The following is a 10219-nucleotide window of genomic DNA, read 5'->3' as shown; positions in this document are numbered from 1 at the left end:
GTCACACCTTGGTCCTAAACCCAAACCAACCCCCAACCCACCAATGGTATTTAAACCAAATGGGGACTCGACTTTTGTCCCCAAATGCACCAGTTGTCCCCAAATGTAGGATTTTTGTCTTAAAATTGTCCCCAAATGTCACCAAAGCCGAACCCACAAAACAACAATGGGACACACAACATGTCAGAAACTACAGGTGACAGAATAACAAGCAGAAAGTCACTGTGAGGCCCACCACCTTTCCCTTTAGACCAGGATCATCTCATGTTGGGAAATGAATGCGTTGAAGTTTGGTTAAACCTGAAACATGAAGTTATTGGAAGATGCTCAGAATAGTCTGTGCTCAGTGTCTGTAAAACCTTGTGTTGGCTATAATTCATTAACTGTGGTGGATATCCTAAACTAAACAAACACCTAATGTTAATCTGTTAAAGAACCAATGATTGTTTATTTAAATAAAAAAATTAAATAAAATCCATGCAGTAGTTTGTAAAATATTTTGCTTACAATCAGACAGTGTTGACTCAAACACCACACTTCTGCAGCTCTCAGAGCASTGGTTATTAAACATTTCATCTGATGACCAACAAAATATAAGTCACTTTATAATGAAGGATAATATATTTAATAAGCCGTTTAACAAAAAGACACATCACTCATTAAATCCAACTCATTACAGTTTATTTATAGCACCAAGAAGGCTCAACAAATGCGTGCTAGCACTGTAAAACAATTGTTTACATTATAAAAGCTAATTAGTAGAAGTTATTAAGTTACTGACTCATCTTTAATAAATTATTACAATAATCAAAGTTACTTTGATTTCTGTAAAACCTCTCAGGACTGATAAACTGAAAACTTCTCAGGGTTGATAATTTAGTCAACATCTGGGTCCTCCTGACCTCACTTGTTGTAAATAACTTTGATCAGATTTTTGTTCAATATCTGTAAAWTTGGCCAAATGATTTAAAATTGTTCTGGCTGTCTGTAGCAGCCACATTGAACCAGATTCCAAAAGTGAATATTTTCTGAAAGTTTCATGAAAATATATCAGATTTATGTATTTTAATAGAGTTCAAACTGTGCACAGATCTTATTGAATTTGCTGCACTCAGATCATGTATTGAGTGTGACTCTCAGCTAACACAYCAATGTTTACCTCATTATCTGTCAAACTGACGGGGTTAGAATCATATTTTAAGTTTTTCAGGTCACTTGGCCGTGCAGCCAGCTTTGTTCTTGAATCTCCACCTTTGTTTTTGGATGTATTAATAATAATCAAATCCATAATGTGGAAATATGTCATATGTTTGAGCTTCAGCTGCAGGATCTCAGCCTTAAATCCACTTCATTGTGAGGCAGCGCTGCCTTTCTCTCTATTAATAAAATGGGTTGTATTTATAGTAGCGTGTTTAATGCCACACAGCTCCTGAAATAATCTCCTCTAAGGTTGCATCCTCCATGGCCACACACAAAGACAAACATCCCCAGCAGCATTTAACAACACAGACCCCCACCCCGAGGCCTTCCGAGCCCCCCTTAGTGTTGGTTCAGGAGGTTCTGATGGAACCAAATGGTTTCAGTTGAGCCTTGGGTGTAACTTCTGTTAGTTTGTCTGCTGCTGGGTTTTTGAGAGGACCCACATCTGAAGGCAGTGATGCCAGAAGTCCCACTGAGATGCTCCTCGCGCAGCTCTGTGCCCTCAGAGTGTGTACAGTGCATAAAATAACTGGGATACAAAAATAGCCGGCTGGAGTTTAGCGCTATGACAAAAACGTAGCTTTCCTTTTGTGTCAATTGAGACAGCTGCTCCGCGCACCAATGAGCTGCGGAGGAGGTGGCAAATGCTAATGAGGGACAAATGTCCACTGATCGTGACCTTGAGGACCAGCCTATAAAGCAGGCCACATCTCAGCGAGGTGTCACTTGGTTCGTGTCCGTTCCGAGAACAGTCTGGTCCGCTTGGTTTTACGCACAGAGGGAGCTGAGCTTCAAAGTGCTTCAGCTGTTTAGGGTTTGGTTTTAGCTCATGTGCTGGTTTGGAGGAGGTGGAGGCCGCGCGCGTCAAGACCGGGCGGCTTTTTTTTTTCTCTCCTCATTGCCACTTTTTCAAATCCAAACCACCGGAATGATCTGTTTACTCACCAAAACCAGACCTCAGTCCAGTGTTGCCTCCGGTGCTCCGGGGCGGACAGCAGTTGCCGCCATGTTGCGCTCTGGTCTGGAGCAGTTTGGAGACGCGGAGTGGCTTTTACGCACAGCTGAGCTGGAAATGTCCGCGGTGCGCGCTTCTGTTCCAAGGTAGGCCTGAAACAGAGCGGAAGTTCTTGTTTAAGATATTATATGAAATTATTACAACCTTAAATGCAAGCTTGAATTTATAATAATAACTAATAAACTCTAACCTGAAACTTTTATCAGTTCAGTTTATTTATGTAGTGCCAAGTTACAACAAACGTCAGGGCACTGCACACAACAAATCTAATGAAGCCAGAAGATTGTTTTGAATTAGAGAATAAAACTTTTAATGTTTAAAAACTGAAATTAGTAATAATTGTTAAAAGGCTCTAAAATGTGACAATATAATTATCAAAATAGACATAGATTATAAATGTATTTAATAAATTTTGTTTGGAACTTTTTTCTCTAAACAAATGCAACATACAATGAATTATCTGCTTGTGGTGAAATTTCATTGAATGTTTTTTTTCATAAATTGACCAACATTTTCTCAATACTTCTCAGATTTGTCAGCTTACTGCAAGTGTTTGAWATGATTTTGATCAAAGGAGGATTTAGCTGTTTATCCTCTGTTGTGTTGTCAGGTGAGAATCCAACAAGTTTTCCCTTCAAACTGAGACAAAGAAGCACAGCGGTGGAACAAGTCCTGCTGAGAGCGAAGATGAAAGGGTGAGTGTTCATTCAAACKTTTACTTTGTGATGAAAACCTCACAGCTGAAGTGTTTTCCTCCTCGCTCCGGCTCTGCACCCAGCAGGCCAACCCTCCTGAGTCTGAGGGAAGCAGCTGAGCCTCTGGTGATGATGGAGAGGTGGTAATATTTCCTCCCGATGACAAAGACCAGCTGTGAGCTGGAGTCAGCCTGCAGGATGGTCTGAGGATGGTGTGACTTCGGACTCGTCTGTGTGACGGTGAGTTTAATGTCTCCACTTCCACCTGGAGACACTGACTCATTATGAGCAAAAAAATATTTGACAGCATAAAAATAAATTATTTCTGAAGCAACTCTAATTTATATTAAAACACATTTGTCTTATTTCCAGTCAAAAACCTAAAAATTCACATTTTATTTGAAAAAGAAAATCCACTGAGATTTTGAAATTATTTTCATTTATTCTGTATTCATTTGTGACACAGTAAATCACTGATATATTTTGATAGATTTTTGCACCTCTTATTCTGCAATTACAAAATGATCAACATTTTCCTAAGTTTGGTTTTTAAAACTTTTGTGTATTTTAAATCATTTCTTTCTGATTTTTTTTAAACCAAGAATCCCAAAGATCATTTTATTTCCTCAGGCCTGACTCTGCAGTTTTTTTCTGGTTTATTTTCAATGTTTAATTGTTTTTATTTTTCCACATTGCTTTTAGAAATGTAACTGCTTGATGTTTTTTTTTCTCTGTCATTTTATCTCCTCTGTTCACCACCTCTCATGTTTCAAACAAGATATTTTATTGTCACAGTTTTAACACAAAGCTTCTAATTTTCCCTGCAGGTTTTTCTTTCTTTTTGTTTTTCTTATTTTTGCTTTTTATGACACCCCAGTTACATGTTCAGGTTGTGTTTTTCTCAGCAGGATCCTCAACAAGGAGGAATTAAACCCCTGAAAGTTAAAATAAAGYTTAAATATGACTCATTATCGTTTGGTTTTCTTACAGGAAGTTGAACTTTGTTAACATCAGGAACAAGAACTCATCCTGATTGTGAGTAAATGATAACTTAAGATTTTAACATGTAGAACAAACTTCATTGTTTTTCTTAATTTGCCTTCAGTTTTCTTCAGCTGAGTCATTACGACTCATTTTAACCTGTTTGTGTTTTGCAAATCAGTAAATCTCCTACATTTCAGTCGTAATATGGAGATCTGTGTGTTTTTGTGAGAGAAGTATGGTCAACCTTCATTTTAGTTCCTTTTTTGTCTGTTTTGTGTTTGTTTTTTTTTACCAGTTTTGGGTGCAGACATGTCCTACCAGACTCTACAGCTTCAGGTGAGTTTAACTTYAGTTCTGGTTCTGATCGTGAAGACAGATTAAGCTTTCAGGAGTTTGGATTTTGTCTGAGCCCTTTGGACCGACGGGATGGAGACAGTTAAGACTTGCAGTGATGTTTAGAGAAATGATCACATGAACATCACTTTAAGTCTGTGCTGCCTTCTTTCTGCTTCACGTCAAGGACTTTCCTCATGTGAGGGACCAAAAACCAGCCAAAGTTTTACATGATGAGTTTCTGTCAAAGATAGAAAAAAAAGAAGTTTTCAGCTGTGGTGTGTCTTTAAAGCCTGACAATCTGATGATCAAACAGGATGAAGAGTTGTCTCATCATCAGGAGCTGACTCAGGATGATCGAGAGATTTCAGCCTCTTCCTCCTGAACCCGCCGTCCCAGATGATGAAGATGATGAAGATGCCACAGAGGGAGTTGATCGACGGGATCTGAGCCATGAAGGTGAGAAACARCGCTTCCAGGTAAAGGTTAATTCTTCCGCCTTCCTGAAAACATTTAATGAGTTTTACAGACTGAATAATCCAAAGAAATTAATTCCACAGTTTGYACCATCAGTGCAACCAAAACACACCTTTCTGTTTCCGATGGCATCATTCTTCTGTAMATAACTGATGTATTTAAAAAAACAAAACTTTGTTGTTTTATTTGGTTTTTAATTTTTTTATTACAGTTTAAATTAAAGCTTGAGTTCTTTAAAAAGAAGTCCTCTTATGATACAAAAAAGCATATTACAAACCTGCTCTTCCTTCATGGGTCTAGTGGAGCTSGTGTCTTCAGCAGTCAGTGTGTGAGACGGGGGACACCTGGACATGTCTCCAGTCCATCACAACCCTTCACCCTCTCACTCACACCTACAGTTTAGAGCTGACTGTATTAAATTTAACCCAGTTAAATCAGAATAATTATATGTATATGATGCTAGTGGTAAAAAAAAACTGAGTGGATCATGTTAAATGTTTTATTTGATTTATTCCATATAAAATAAATTAAAATAATTAATTCTAAAGACTGAATGTGATGAAATAATCTGTGATTATGTCTGCATTTAAATTGTTTAAATCATAATATGTTTTAGTTAAATTGTGTTTTAAATCATTTCGTCCAGTCTTCTTGCTTAAAGTGATTCTTCTCAATCTTTGTGCAGCTGAAGGCTCAGGGACCGTGCTCTGCAGTTATTATTTAGGTGTTATAGTGTTGGATATTTGTTACTAAACAACACAGGCGTAAACCAATAAATAAAAAACTGAGGACCTGCAGAGTCCCGACTGTAGTTGCTGTAGATAATAAAACCAAGGTAAAGAAACAAAAATAAAGGAGGTGAATCTCCCTGCAGCTTATCGGCTGTTCTCGGGGAGAGGAAAGTCCTTGAGCTGTAGCTCTCAGGAAGACGTCCTGCGGCAGTTGCTCCTCTGAACAGGTTTCACAAGAAGCGGCTCGGCCACGAGCCTCCGGCCTCTGATACGCGACACCTTCGCCTTCACCGCCTGGAGGTATGTGCAGCACGCAAGGGCAATGTTCTCGGCGTGTGTGAGACGTGTGCGTGCCCTTGTACGGTCAGCAGGCATGTGTGTGGGCCCACTGTTAATAAGGACTCGGTCCTCACGCACAGAGCCGCAGGTCTCTGCTCATTCTCTTCCTCAGCTCTTTCTAATTTAAACAATATGGACGGCGTCCTCAGAGCCAGGTGGTGACATGTGTCAAGTGGCAGCTGCTCGGGAGCCTCCCTAAAAATACAGCCTCAGGTCCCCTCCCTGGAAGCCCGATGGGCCCCTGGACCCTTTTGTCCCCGGCGCCTGCRCTCCTCAGCGAGCACATTGGTGGGATATGTGGAGGATTAAAGCCGTCCATCTGACTGAAGGGGCTTTGGGTCCTAAATAACCACAAACACTCACCTCTGATGGACACCAGGCGCAGAGATGCATCAAAAATGCAATTGGTGCCCCACCCCCACCCCCCCACCCATCCGTCATCATTCAGTCACCTCTCAAACCCTCCGAACACCAGAGGAGAGCTCTGGACCAGACTCTGGGCTCCTATTTCGAGCTGTGAAACGCTGTGCTACTGAGACGGCCTCAGTCTGGTGTCGTCACGCAGCGAAAGCATCAGATGTTTGATTTCATGTCGAATTAAATAGAACGGTCAGGGTCGCTGCGGTCTAAAATATCAGGCAGCAAAGACAAGTCAGTGAGCGGGGAAGTCCCAGAGAAAATGTTTCTGACCTACTTTATCTGACCTGTTGAACTTCAAATAATGAAATTATTAAACATAAAACATCCCTTTATTACATTTCAAATGTTTTAACCCATATCTGTGTCTTCTTCTGGCTGTCTGCTAGCAAAATATCTCATCAAATTTTAATAATTGAATAAAGTCAACCCCATTCAAGATGGCCACCATTTGACATTAGYCAGTTCTCAACACATTTGAGGTCTCTCTCATAACACTGACCAAAACATTGTAAGGTGATATGAATACCCTTAAAGATTGGTTTATTTTTTTATTTCCTCTACAGATTTACCTGGAAGCTCAGTGGCTGAGAAATGAAGCTGTTCAGTGTGTTTCTGTTTGTGTCGTTATTTTCAGAGGAGCCACCGGACRTTCAGTGCTGTGACTGAAGCTCCTCACGAGGATGTTCTCGACAAACCGGAGGAGTTTAAAGCACAGATCAGGGAGAGCCGTGACTTCTGTCTACAGATCCGAGCAGTACGTTGTTTTTGTTTTATCGTGCAAGTGTTCAAACACTGAGCTTCCAGAGCAGGAAGCCACTCAGATCAGGTGAAGATTTCTGTGACCTGTTCATCAAATCTGTGATCCATCAGAGAGACTAGTGCCAACGTGCTCTGTAAGGATGAACAACATAAACAGCCAGGAGATAATCTGGATTAAAGTGTAACTAACCTCCCTGTAAAAAATAATAATGCCCTTAGGCAAACAAAGTGGGCGGTGCCAAGAGACACTGAGGGGCACGGGTAAGTGTGGGGATGAGTGAGGAGGTGTGGCCAGGACCAGGGAACAGCTAGCTTCATTTAACAAGCTAACATCTCTGGAAACAGGTCTGTGGTCCAGATTCATAAAACAGGCTGAAAACAGCATTTACTGAAGTTTCACAAATCAAATAAAGATTTCACAAATCACAAACTTGATTTTAAATATGTGTCTGTCCAGGTCCGACATGTCTAAGTATTTTAGTTTTTAAACTAGAGCAGGTTAAAGATGCTGCACCCTTTAGCCATTTTCTTCAACTTTGTGTAACTCAGTAACTGACAGGAATAAACATCAACAAACTGATTTATTAATGAGGGAAAATTGAAGATGAGCAGTAACTTTGTAGTTTGTTTTAAAAATGTTGAACCACAAAAAAGATCATTAAATTTATTCAGTTTGTTTTTTGATACGAGGCAGACGTTCATGAGTCACGCTGCTTTTTATGCTCAGCTGATGTTCTCTGCTCCATGTGTTAATGTGATGTTAGCAGCATAATTGCTAACACTGGCTAATGTTCAAAACAGTAACAAACTTTCATCACAGTGCTCGCTGTTCCAACTCCTGACTCGCTACAGGGGCGAGTCTCTGAGAGAGAAGCTTTTATACCTGAACACAGGCGCTGTGATGTAAGCATGTACTGAACCAATAGGAAAATTCAACTGCAGTAGCCACTGTTCAACCCATAGAGGGCAGCACCAAGACAGTTTTAGATCAAATATTGTAGTACTAAACAAATTTACACTGAAATGTCAACATTTGCACAGAAATGTAACGATAATACACTTAAGGGCCAGTTTAGACAATTTATCTGAAATAAAAGTCAGATTTTGGGTTTAGTTACTCTTTAAAAACAAGGAAAATAAAGCAGAAAACAGAACAAGAAGTTATTTTCAGAAGAAATAAAGACCTAAAGGTGGAAACTAACCCATGCAAGTCCCTGTTTTCAGACTGTGGTACCTCTGGTGGTTCAGGGTTCTTTTAGACCAGGGCTCTGAAACCTACGGACCTGGACCCATGTGTAGTTTTTTCACACCCTCTTAAGTGGCTCTGACTAAAATAAAACATGAATCTGAATCATTTCTACAAAGAACTTACAAAAGAAAAAGCTGTTTGTGTCCAGACATTTGGTTTCTACAGAAGGAAGACACAACATTCAACTTCTGTTGCCTGAACTTTGAAGAAATATTAGTCAAAATACAAGGTAACACAAACACACAGCCTCCCAATTTGAGCTCAAGTTTTCACTAAAATGTGTTTAAAATCCAGAGATCAGTTTCACTGCTGAGATCGTAGTTTGTTGGTCTGKTCTTCCGTCTTTCACAAACAGTTGTTCTCCAAATCCATCAAAAAACATATTTCAAACTAGAGTTCTGCACATTTATTRGATTTGAGGTTGGAAAACACTGGAAAAATATCCTTGAAAAAAATATTTAGATTCTCATATTTAAATCTATATACATTTTATAGTATATATATATTATATTATAGAAGCATATTTGAAGACTTTATGCTGCTACTCAGTGCTTCATGTATCACTAAATATGAGACGATTTTTCACAAATATGGGAAGGACTCAAGTCTGCATCATTAAAAAAACGGTTGTTTCCTTCTGCAGATTGATCTTGTTTTGTAACACAAGCTGTTAATTTCACAGATGCAGGATATTAAAATGAAAGTATGCTTTTAAAATAAAAAAAATGTGGCTCCATACAAATGTCATAGTAGGAAAGATTAAAGGTTAAAATCACTCTTTTTAAAGTCAAAGTTTGCAGACTTTTGTTCGAGTCGTACTCGGAAGAAAATCTGTCATCAATTATTTACAAGTTAATTAACAATCATAGGCTGATTGTTTTTTAAAGAGAGAAAACAGAGACAGAGTTCAAACAAGTTATTTCTTCTTAAAGGAACTATTTGAAACAAATAGTTAATGTAGAACAGCAAACTGTTGACTCAAATTTAATTTTCGGCACAAGAAGGTGGACCAGTGTGTGCTTCTGTTCTCTAAAGTCTGTCATTGATGAAGCTGAGTGTTTACTGAAGTGGAACTTTATGAAAAAAAGGTTTAATAACCACAGTCTTACTGGACATTATCAGCTAATAATTGAACATTTTGTTGCTTCAGGCTTTTAAAGCCCAGCTGAACAGACGATGAAGCTCRCAGGTTAAAACAATGAAGCAGCTGTGAGAGGGAGGAGCTGAGGAACGACGTGGAGGAAGCAGGAGAGGTCCTGTCTGCTGAGAGCATCGTCAGAGACCACCACCTCAGACACAGAGACCACCACCTCAGACACACAACAGAAGCACAACCTCAGTGTTGCAGAGCAAGAAGAAAAGATCCAGATCCTGCATAGAGGTGCGAGCTGCATCATCCATGAGCTGGAGGAAGATTAAGACAACTGTAAAGATTTCTGCAGGATAAACAAAACAACAAACTAGATTCAGCAGGAGGATCTGGTAAACATCAGGCTGAGGTCCAGGAAGCTCCAGCAGGAGTTTGATGATCTAAACAAAAGGAGTTGGACGTCAGTGATGTTGTACTGGACACCAGTCTGGTCTCGGACTTGACAACATTTGTACTCGGTCTTGTCTCGGGCATTAAGGACTCAAGATTTTATTTCAAGACAACAGCTGTGGAMATATCACTAAATTGTTAGAATATTGTTCAATGTATTTGTTAACAGTATTTCTTTCATTGACTGTAAAACAAATTGATGCATGACTCATTAGTAATTATGTATTTTTGTTACATTGTTACCCATCACTCCCCTGTCAATCACACTCAGCACTCCCAGAAAGTGAGCAGTGACGGTCTGGGATAAGGTGACCGGAAGATGATCTGAAGAAACGGGGACAGTTACAGTTTCATGTATGCTTATGCATATTCATTTTTAAACAGCAGAATGTGTCTGTACACTGTTGTAGCATTTTCTAAGAGTAATAAAACAAATAAAGTAATTATAGTAGAGAGCTAAAACTCTGTGTGTGTGTG

The 10219-nt window shown here is 39.4% G+C and overlaps 1 long non-coding RNA gene across 3 annotated transcripts; it reads left to right on the top strand.

Annotated features, from left to right (window-relative positions):
• Window positions 1-1969: 1969 nt before the first annotated feature.
• Window positions 1970-10204, top strand: LOC106529844 (uncharacterized). 3 transcript variants are annotated; one of them, XR_001311686.1, is made up of 8 exons: window positions 1970-2301; window positions 2826-2910; window positions 2997-3150; window positions 3901-3945; window positions 4190-4230; window positions 4544-4686; window positions 6829-6948; window positions 9353-10204. It is a non-coding gene; the product is annotated as an uncharacterized LOC106529844 (long non-coding RNA). The 3 variants fall into 3 exon arrangements; XR_001311685.1 differs by having other exon boundaries at window positions 2994-3150; XR_001311687.1 differs by lacking the exon at window positions 4190-4230 and having other exon boundaries at window positions 2994-3150.
• Window positions 10205-10219: the final 15 nt, after the last annotated feature.

The sequence above is a fragment of the Austrofundulus limnaeus genome, unplaced genomic scaffold, assembly GCF_001266775.1.
Source record: "Austrofundulus limnaeus strain Quisiro unplaced genomic scaffold, Austrofundulus_limnaeus-1.0 Scaffold471, whole genome shotgun sequence".
NCBI classification, from domain to species: Eukaryota; Metazoa; Chordata; class Actinopteri; order Cyprinodontiformes; family Rivulidae; genus Austrofundulus; species Austrofundulus limnaeus.
The sequence above is the reverse complement of the archived record's forward strand: the minus strand, read 5'-3'. Positions and strand labels throughout refer to the sequence as shown.